The sequence below is a fragment of the Corapipo altera genome, unplaced genomic scaffold, assembly GCF_003945725.1.
Source record: "Corapipo altera isolate COAL_440 unplaced genomic scaffold, ASM394572v1 113, whole genome shotgun sequence".
Taxonomy (NCBI): Eukaryota; Metazoa; Chordata; class Aves; order Passeriformes; family Pipridae; genus Corapipo; species Corapipo altera.
In genome coordinates this window covers 12,124,934-12,133,706 of record NW_020884895.1, presented here as the reverse complement: position 1 = coordinate 12,133,706, position 8,773 = coordinate 12,124,934, and the positions used below count along the sequence as shown (strand labels likewise).

The window sequence follows — 8,773 nt, the reverse complement described above, 5'->3', positions numbered from 1 at the left end:
GGGGGGGCCGCGCTCCCAGCCCGGGCTGTGTTTGTGTTCCCAGTCTGTAGGGGATTGTTTCTGCCCCCAGTCTGTAGGGGATTGTTTCTGCCCAGCTTTCCGCTGCGCCTTCCGTCGCCCACGTGGTTCAGCCGGGGAGCTCCGGAGCTTTGTTCAGGGCGTTATTTCCTTCGTTCAGCTTGCTTTCACTGACAGAGCTGCAAATATGTTTATCTGGGTGCTACTTCGTCCTCTGATCACAAATGATTTTGCTGTTAGTGCTTGTTACTTGTTAAAAAACGACAGGATTTTTGGATCACAGATACATAAATTTATCTGTGATACACAATTTCTACCCAAAACATTCATTGTCTGCAAAAGCATTTAATAATAATTCTGAATATGTTCTAAATGTATGTCTAAAATAATATGTTCTAAAAACATATTTTCTCAGAGAAATGATACAGTTGTAACCTTATAATGCTCTATAACATTACAAATTAATATTACTGTTTGAATGAAGCAGAAATGGCTAAAGGTTTTCTTTTTTTTTTTGCAATTTTTTTTATTTGATACTAAATTTTTCTTTAGCCACAAAAAAGTTGATCCTAACTCTGAACAGCAGTCAACTCACCTGCTGTTAGGTCGTCAAAGAAGCACCAGTCTATTTTTAATATTTAGAATATTTTTATGTGAATTTTTGATAGTTGAAGTGCTACATGGTTTCAGCACTGACAGAATTACTTCTGCCATAGCTGTAGTGCTTTTCTCTCAATTGCATCCAGTCAAACAAATATCACGTTTTTGAGAAACAAAGCATATGAACATTATTCTGCTCAAAGTTGTCTACATAATCACAAAAGATGATGAAAGAAATATTTTAAAATACATGAATTATGTGCTTAGAAGACATGTATTCAGTCTGAAAGTCTAATATCATCAACTGTAGAGCAGCCACTCTGGTATGGGTGAAAGGAAGCATTAAGAATATAATGGGATGTATAAATGGAAGTGGAAGAAATGGGGAAAAGTATAATTGAGTAAAGGGGAAAGCAGCCTGAAAATGGTGTGGTTTCATTTAGAATGTTTTCTTTCAAAGTACCTCTCTACAGACAACAAGTCATTCCATGTCCTGACCAAACTGTTCACTGTGGAGGGTGAAGGTGTGGGCAGCTGTGGTGGGCAGAGCTGCTGCCAAGGCCTGGGCAGCTCCTCCAGCACCACACTCACCTGGCATTCCCAGAGACTTGGTGGGGCTTCCAGAGGTCTTGTTCTTGCTGGTCCCCCTGCCCATGGATGGGCTGTCCCCAGCACTGCTGCTGTGAGCACACAGTGAGTGCCGGTGGAGGAAGTGTCTGGATCTTGGGCTGGGTGCTGTTCCTGAGCACACACTGGGTTTTTGCTCAGCCTTCACACAGCTGGGAGCAGACTCGTGGTGCTGGTACTGTGAGGGAGAAGAATCCAGTTATCTGCTGTGTAACTCACTGTCCTCACCTGACTGTATTCCCAACACCCTCCTGCGTCAGTGCTGCTGGAGCGCCCACAGCTGCTCACAGCTGCTCTTTGGTCCTCTGTGTTTCCAGTGCTGGTGTTCCCGGTGCATACTCGGGTTATGTGAAGACAAACATGGGACAGATGCATCTACTACAGCTTGTCTGTACTCTGCCCAAGTGGAATAGTGCTTCTGAAAACCTTGTAACTCGGGTGCGTTACGTTTAACAACGAGATTGAAAGGATTTCTCCCATCTCAGTTTTCTTTGAAGCTCAAATGTAAAATACATAATGAAGATCACTTTTCTTAAATGAAAATACATGACTTCAGTATGTAAAAAAAAATTCCAACATGTTACTGCTTTGACTGAACAATCAGAACAACTGTCCTCTGCTAAACAAACCTTGTCCTGGGTTAGAGCAGCATGCGTACAATAGTTGGGACATGCAGCATGGTTTGGTTACAGAACTAGAAACAGGTACAGTTCTAGCAGTTGCCATTACAAAAAAATGCAGAAAAAGAGAAGAAGGGAACATTAGCACCAGCTAGACTTTTTTGTGTGTTGGCAACAGACACCCATTTTCTGTGCTAATAGGAGGTGTCTGTGGAAGAGATAGTGGTGACCTGCTGGCAGGTGCTCAAGCTGTGTATTTAACAACAAGGGCATTTCAGAGCCATTGCTAGCCTGGCTTTGGGTAGGGTTAGCTGGGGGAATGGGCATGCAGGAGTGCCCAGTTCCCTGCATGCACAGCAAGGAGCTGTGCAGGGCATGTTGGTGATGGAGAGTGGTGGGGAACAAGGGCACAGGGACCCCTCTCACCATGGCAGAGGTGTTCTGGGGGCTGTGCCCCAGTCCAGGCTCTGCTTGGCCCAAGGTACAGCAGCTTTAACATGAAGCCCTTATACACTGTCACAGCATTTCCACAGCGTTCTCGACTGCGTGGGACAGCTCTGGGATTCCAGGCTGTCTGCTGCTCCTCCATAATTTTGTGAGCATGTTTGCTATTTTTGGAGTGCAAATCTCTCAGTAACTTCCTGGCCCCTGGCACTAGATGGAGCTTCAATCTACTTGCACTTGGAAGTCGTTAAGTTTAACCACAAGTTAAAAATAGGGAAGAATAAATGAAGATATGCATGCCTGCTGCTACACTTACAGTGCCTCTTTCCCTGTTTGTTAGCAGAGTGGTGTAAATTATAATGTAAATTTAATTTAAATGAAAATTAAAATATTGCAGGAGAATCTCCTTGATCTAGTACATGCTTTATAATCACTAGCACCCTTTAATGTACTCTCAGGCCCATGGCAGAAATTGCTGTAACTTAGATATGCTGGAAATGTGCTGCATATTAAAGCTAATGCCTAGGCTGTGCAGAATAGAGGTAATGCCATTTCTGAACAAAGTACCTGGTTATATTTCAGGATGCATGTGGGTGACCACCACTTCTGTTTGCTGTGTTCTTGCAAGAATTCATTTGCATTTTCCCTTCGTGCTACCAAAGCCAACAATTCAGAATCATCTGTTGTCAGTCACTTCATTTTCCCTCCGTGTGTTACCCTTAGAAATATTGAACAAATGGAAAGAAATCAGAAAAAAAGCTTTGAAAATGCAGTGTTTGATACTTTTCATTTAGCAAGCACTGTATCTCGCAGGCCACATGCGCGTATCAGAAATTTAAGACCATCTCTGCCTTCCACAGAAGTAACTGGAAGTAGATTTAGTTTTATTCTTGTGTGCCCATGTTCTTATCAGCAAGAGACTGGTTCAGTTAAACCCCTTGTCCAGGCACTGAAGTAGTAGTAAGAAAAGAAACAGAAGTTGGGAACTGAAATGGTGACACTTGTAAGAGATTTTGTCATTAAAGCACTGAATACTGTTTGTTGCTTCTCTGCAAAGTCTGACCTTGAATTTGAGTCTTCTTCCAGCCCTGTCTTTGCAGAGGCTTTGTGCTGACCAGTGGGAGGACAGGGACAGGTGGGGTGCCCGGGAAGCCTCAGCATGACAGGCAGCATTTGTGGGGTGCTGTTAGACATGACCTGCAGAGAAATTGTCATTGTGTTCTCTTCTTACCTGCTTTTTGACAGATAAAGAAAGCTTTGCTTGTTTCTTTAAATAATTCTGTTATTTATCTCAGGAATGCCTGTGATGCTAACTCTGGGACATAAGAGGAAGGTCTTTGAAATCTCACACCCAAACTTTACAGGCTGATTCTATCATTTACCATTGCACTGGCTCTGACACCACGCAGCCTTCCAGGGAAGTAGGGCTTTGATTTCTGTCATTAAAAAAAAAATTTATTAATTTAAAAAAGAAACATGTTCAACCATTTTGGTTCATCTTGATTTCTCTTCAGTGAGCAAATGAGAGTGCGAGCCAAAATCTTTGGTCTCTATCACAGGTGAATACTAATAGGTAAGCAGGCAGTAATTTTTTCACATTGCTCCTCTCTGGGAGAGACAAAACCACTCCTTGAACAAGAGAGGCTTAGGCAGGACATAGGCACTGGGCTGCCCTGCAGTGGTGGGACTGATGTACTTCCCAGTGTGTTCAGATCCTTTTCTGGGTCTCTGGAGACTGTAGTTTCAGAAATGCAGACACTTGGGAGTACAGAAGCCGGTGAGCAGGAATGGTGGAGCTCTGAGTTCTGAGGTGGCTGGACCCTTCTGCAGGCTGTTGTGAGGAAGAGGACATTTGCCAGAGCAGGAATTGGACTCGAAAGCTGCCCTGGTCTTCTGGCCTCCAATGGCTCTTCTCTGTATGTCCTCCCAGGTCACAGACCTGTGCTTGAGCTGGTTCCAGAATGGCTGGCATGGAGCATGGGAAGCCTGTGCTGTTGGTACTCCCAACCCATGTTTCTTCTTGCCTACAGCCCTTGAATGCAGCCTCCCAATGCTGCCCAGGCTGGCCCTACTGGGTGCTGGCATCCCAGTGCCATGGTGACCCACAGACACACAGGTAACCCCCTGGCATGGCTCACGTGCTCTGGGCACACGAGGTGGGAACTGCTTTTCTTCAAACGCTGCATCGGTGCACAAAGCGAAGGCTCAGTGTTAATCCCCCTGGGGAGCTGCCATAGGAGCTGCCTGTTGGGACTGTGGCACTGCAATTAGAAACAGGTAATTAGTGAGGGAGCACAGTGGCTCTGCTCTGGCACCCTGGGAGTACATGTTCCCTTGGGAAGTGAGCAGAGCTGAGCCTGAGCATGAGCTGTGGTTTGGGTGGAGGCAGGAGCTGGAGGACTGGCTGTGGACACTGCTGGTTCCTGTTCCTGGCCCAAGCAGAGCATGGGTTAGTGACCAAGGCAGGAGTCCGAGGAGATGCCTTGTGGGAGAGGGACAGGGCCCTGTGTGTGCTGTGTCCTGCTGCCACTGTCCTTTCCCTCCTCTCAGAGAGGCTCCATTGTGCTCCTGCCCGATAAACACACAGGATGGAGCCGCAGCAGCAGCAGTGAGGTGCCCCAGCAGTGCCTCGGAGCACAGCAGCTCTCCTCAGAAAGAGGGAACCATCCAAAGGCAGGGACAGCCACCGCTCTGTGAACAGCAAACCGAGTGACCTAATTCAGCTCTGGCGGGCGGCCCTCAGCTGCTCCATGGCGGCCGTGCTGGAGCTGACTCATCACTTCCAGCGTGGCAGAGATTGGAGCTTTCAGGCCCTAAGGATTTTGCTCCTTCCTTATTAATTTTAAATTGATTAAAGTGAATTTTTAAAATACCAGGAGACACTTGCTTAAAGGAATGGTTATTAAAAAAAAGAAGGAAGTAGTTGGTCTGTGGGAGTTAACTCTGTGCTTAACGACCTCTGGCTCCTGCAGCTGTAAACACCCATTGCAGCTTGGAGGAGTCTTATGTCAGCTGTTCTGTCATGGCAGATTAGCAAGGACAGGATTAATCCATCTTTATTATAAAAAAGTGAGAATTATAAACGTACTTGCTTATACCCAGACACCCCCTGGTGTCCTCATCCATGGCAGGGTGGTATTACAGGCTTCTGCTCTCAGCTACATGACTTTGTCTAGAAGTTGAGATCTCCCAGAGAAGTGCATCTCTGCAGGAGCATCCTGTTCTTTCCAGCATTGCTCAGTGCCTGACAAAGCTCCTCTTATGGTCCCGAGCCCCCCTGGGGTGGCCTGTGGGCTGTCTGTGCTAGAACGGGCTGCCAGTCCCCTGCTTGGCTTCCCACAGAGGTTGCCACAGCCAGCGTGGGCAGGACAGATGGATGGAGGATCCTTCCTCTCGCTGTCAGAGGGCAGTTCTGGACGAGCTTCTCCCCTGGGCCGTTCTCACCTGCTGTGCCTGCCCCAGCTCTGCCAGGGGGAATTCCCTTACACTGTGGAGCAGGAGGATTTTTGTCCCGAGTGGTTTGCGGTGTAATTGCACAACTCAGGCTTATGCAGATAGGTGAGGCTTTTCCCTTCTGCCTGCCCTCTTTCCCACTAGTGGGAGGTGGATGCAGCCCAGCAGCCAGCCAGCAGCCCAGGAGTGCCCATGGACCCACTAAGCCAGTGCCACTAAGGACCCTTCTGTGCTGTGGTGGGCTACAGAGATGTAGGAACCCCCTTCCTGCAGGCTGCAGAAGCAAGGTCAGAGCTCTCTCCCCATGGGTATTTCTCCCTGAGAGCTCATCCTGGGGCTACCCCCTGTCAGCATCCCACCTGCTGCTCTGGAGGGAGCCAGGGCTGTGCCTGCAGGGTGCACAGGGTTGGCCCTGGCTCACTGGCAGGGATAGTGCTCCATTACAGTGAACGGCAGGGCTAGCTCAGGCAGCATAAACAGTAGATTAATTGATAAAGCTTTTTGTCCTGCAAGCAAACACCAACAAATTAAAAATTTAAAAAAAAAAAAGGAAGGTGGAAAACTGTGGTACTTCAGAGAAGACAGAGCAGGAAGCCAAGAGGAGTGAAGGAGCAGAATATGGAATTCACTTGGAGATAATGAAGCAGCAGAAGTTGTCAGCCCCTTTTATGTCTGTCTAAAAAAAAGAGGCCTTTTATTTCAGTGAAACGGAAGAATGAAAATTAAAAAGCTAAACAAAGCAGAAAATTTCTGCAAAAATAATTTGACACTTGCTATTGATTGAAGGAATGGAGCAGCAGAGTTTAACAAGTTGCATAAAAGCACCTTTGGTCTGCTTTAAAAATCTCTAAAAGAAACAGTTATATCACTCATATGCTGCTCACCTGTCTCTTCTCATCTCTAGATCTCAAAAGTGGAACTGCTCTAACTTCACATGTTAAAGTAGAACCTACTTCTCCTGCCTCTGCCTTGCACTGAGCATCCAGCCTTGCCCATGGTGCAGTACAGCAGATGCTGCTGTGGGAGAGCCTGGCTGGTGAGACAGTTCCTTCCTGCTCACCTCCTTGAGCATCGAGCTGTGTCAGCTGGGATGACTGGAGAAGCCCATCTCTTTCCCCGTCCTCTGAGACCAGGTAGGATGTGTTCCTTCTTAGGGCTTGATGTCCCAGTGTCAGCAGCAGCTTGGCCTGGGTTGTCCCCACTGCTGTGACATGCTCTCTGGGTACCTGGGAAGGGTGACAAAGGAGCAGTTTATGTTGTGTGGCGTTTGTACTGATGTTCTTTCATAGTGTGCTGGTTTTAACATGTTTCAACTTTTTTCCAACCAAGGTTCTTTCCAAATTAGTGAATGATATGAACAAATCCTTTCTGTGCTCAGACAGACTCAGATATAGTGTTTTACTCGACTTAGAAAATTATGAATTTGGGTGGGAACACTGGCTTACAGAATGTTCTTGCTTCATTCATTTTGTCAGTTGCAGTTTTAGTTTTAATTATTTATAACACTTCATAATGTACTAGTTCAATTACAGTAGCATATTTCGATAGAATAACAAAATTAGTGACATTAGAGTTACTGCAACACTTGCTGTTTACCCTTTGCTGAGTAATATTCACATTAATTATGCGCATATTAGAATGGCTTTAAAATATATATAGCCTCAGCTGGAGGGTTTAGGGTGTTTTAGACATGCTTGTTCTTCATGTAGTTAAAAATAGTGTCCTCTAAGACCTGATCCTAAAGTAGTACATGAAATCAGTGCCTATTCATGGAAGGCAGGTTCTGGCAATGTGAAATCATTTCAGTTTCTGTAGGACCAGGCCTCAGCCAGCAGACATTAAAGAGTGTGTTTCACTGTTTTAAGGGCAATATTCTTGTATAAGGTTATTTTATTCCTATTTCTTTTTAGATAAAAGCACCCAACAAGCCTGCTTTCTTGGTCCTATATGAGCTGCTGCAGAATCTGTTTAAGCTCTGCTGCTGTTGATGAGAACATGGGTGTAGGGGTTGGAGAAGTTCTGGCCTTGTGTGCATAAAACACGACTGACAAAACAAAATGCTGTCATATTCACAAGGCAAACGGACTTGAAAATAGAGAAAATATTTCTCACATTTTTTTAAATTTTATCACTCAGCTGTGCTATTTCTAGTACTAGCAGACATAACATTTTGCAGAAAGAAATGTGACATCTATTCAGCTGGCAGCATTAGGTTTCCCTATACTGATACCATGTCTTGCCAACAATGCTGTCCTGTGGTGGGAATTGTGTGCAGTTACCTACAGGACAACTGGCTGTCTTCATTATGCATTTCCATTTTTTTGAGCTGGAGATAAGACATGCCCAGCTATGCCAAGAATTAAAACAACCCAACAAGTCCATTCTTGTTCGGTGAAAGTGCTGCTCATGTTCTCAGAGCAAAGCAATTATGTTCTCTCTATTGTCACAGGTTCTGCTATTTAGTGGTAATAGATGTTAAGCATCAAAAAACCCACAACAAACAAAACCCAACAGAGGATGGTCTGCCTGGCAAGTGACCTACCTTACTCCCTATTTTGCTTCTTTTAGCCCCAGGCTAAGGGTGCTACTTCTGAAATGAGTGATGCATGCCCTCCAGCTCTACCTGCAGCCTAACTGAGGGTTTGATTTTCCTGCTCACCCGTAATCCATGCCTCCTTCTGTCCCTGTGCTGCTGCATCACAGCCAGAGCTGTCTGGAGGAACAGACTACAAGGGGTTCTGCCCTCAGAATGCAGCCCTTACGCCTCAAAACCTAGTGCCCATTGTGGGCATGACCCTTCCCAAGAAAACTTGAGAGACACACAGTATGCATTTGTGCAAGTCTCCAAGAATCCATGTCCAGGGCAACCTTTGGCCCATGGTGTTTTATGACAACCAACTTGTAAATAATTTTGCTTTTAAACAGAAAGGTTTGGGGAAATCAAAGATTCTCTTGTTAAGGAGAAATCTGCAACACTTATTTGAGCAAACCATTCAGCATGAACTTAGGCA

General features: G+C 45.7%; 1 long non-coding RNA gene across 1 annotated transcript in view; it reads left to right on the top strand.

Moving 5' to 3' along the window:
- The window catches only part of LOC113949079, a 13,295-nt gene extending 4,996 nt beyond the window's left edge, over nt 1-8,299 (top strand). Inside the window, exons 2-3 of the long non-coding RNA XR_003528345.1 lie at nt 6,667-6,895; nt 8,212-8,299. This is a non-coding gene — a long non-coding RNA (uncharacterized LOC113949079). The remainder of the gene's footprint in view (nt 1-6,666; nt 6,896-8,211) is intronic.
- The last annotated feature ends 474 nt before the right edge of the window (nt 8,300-8,773 follow it).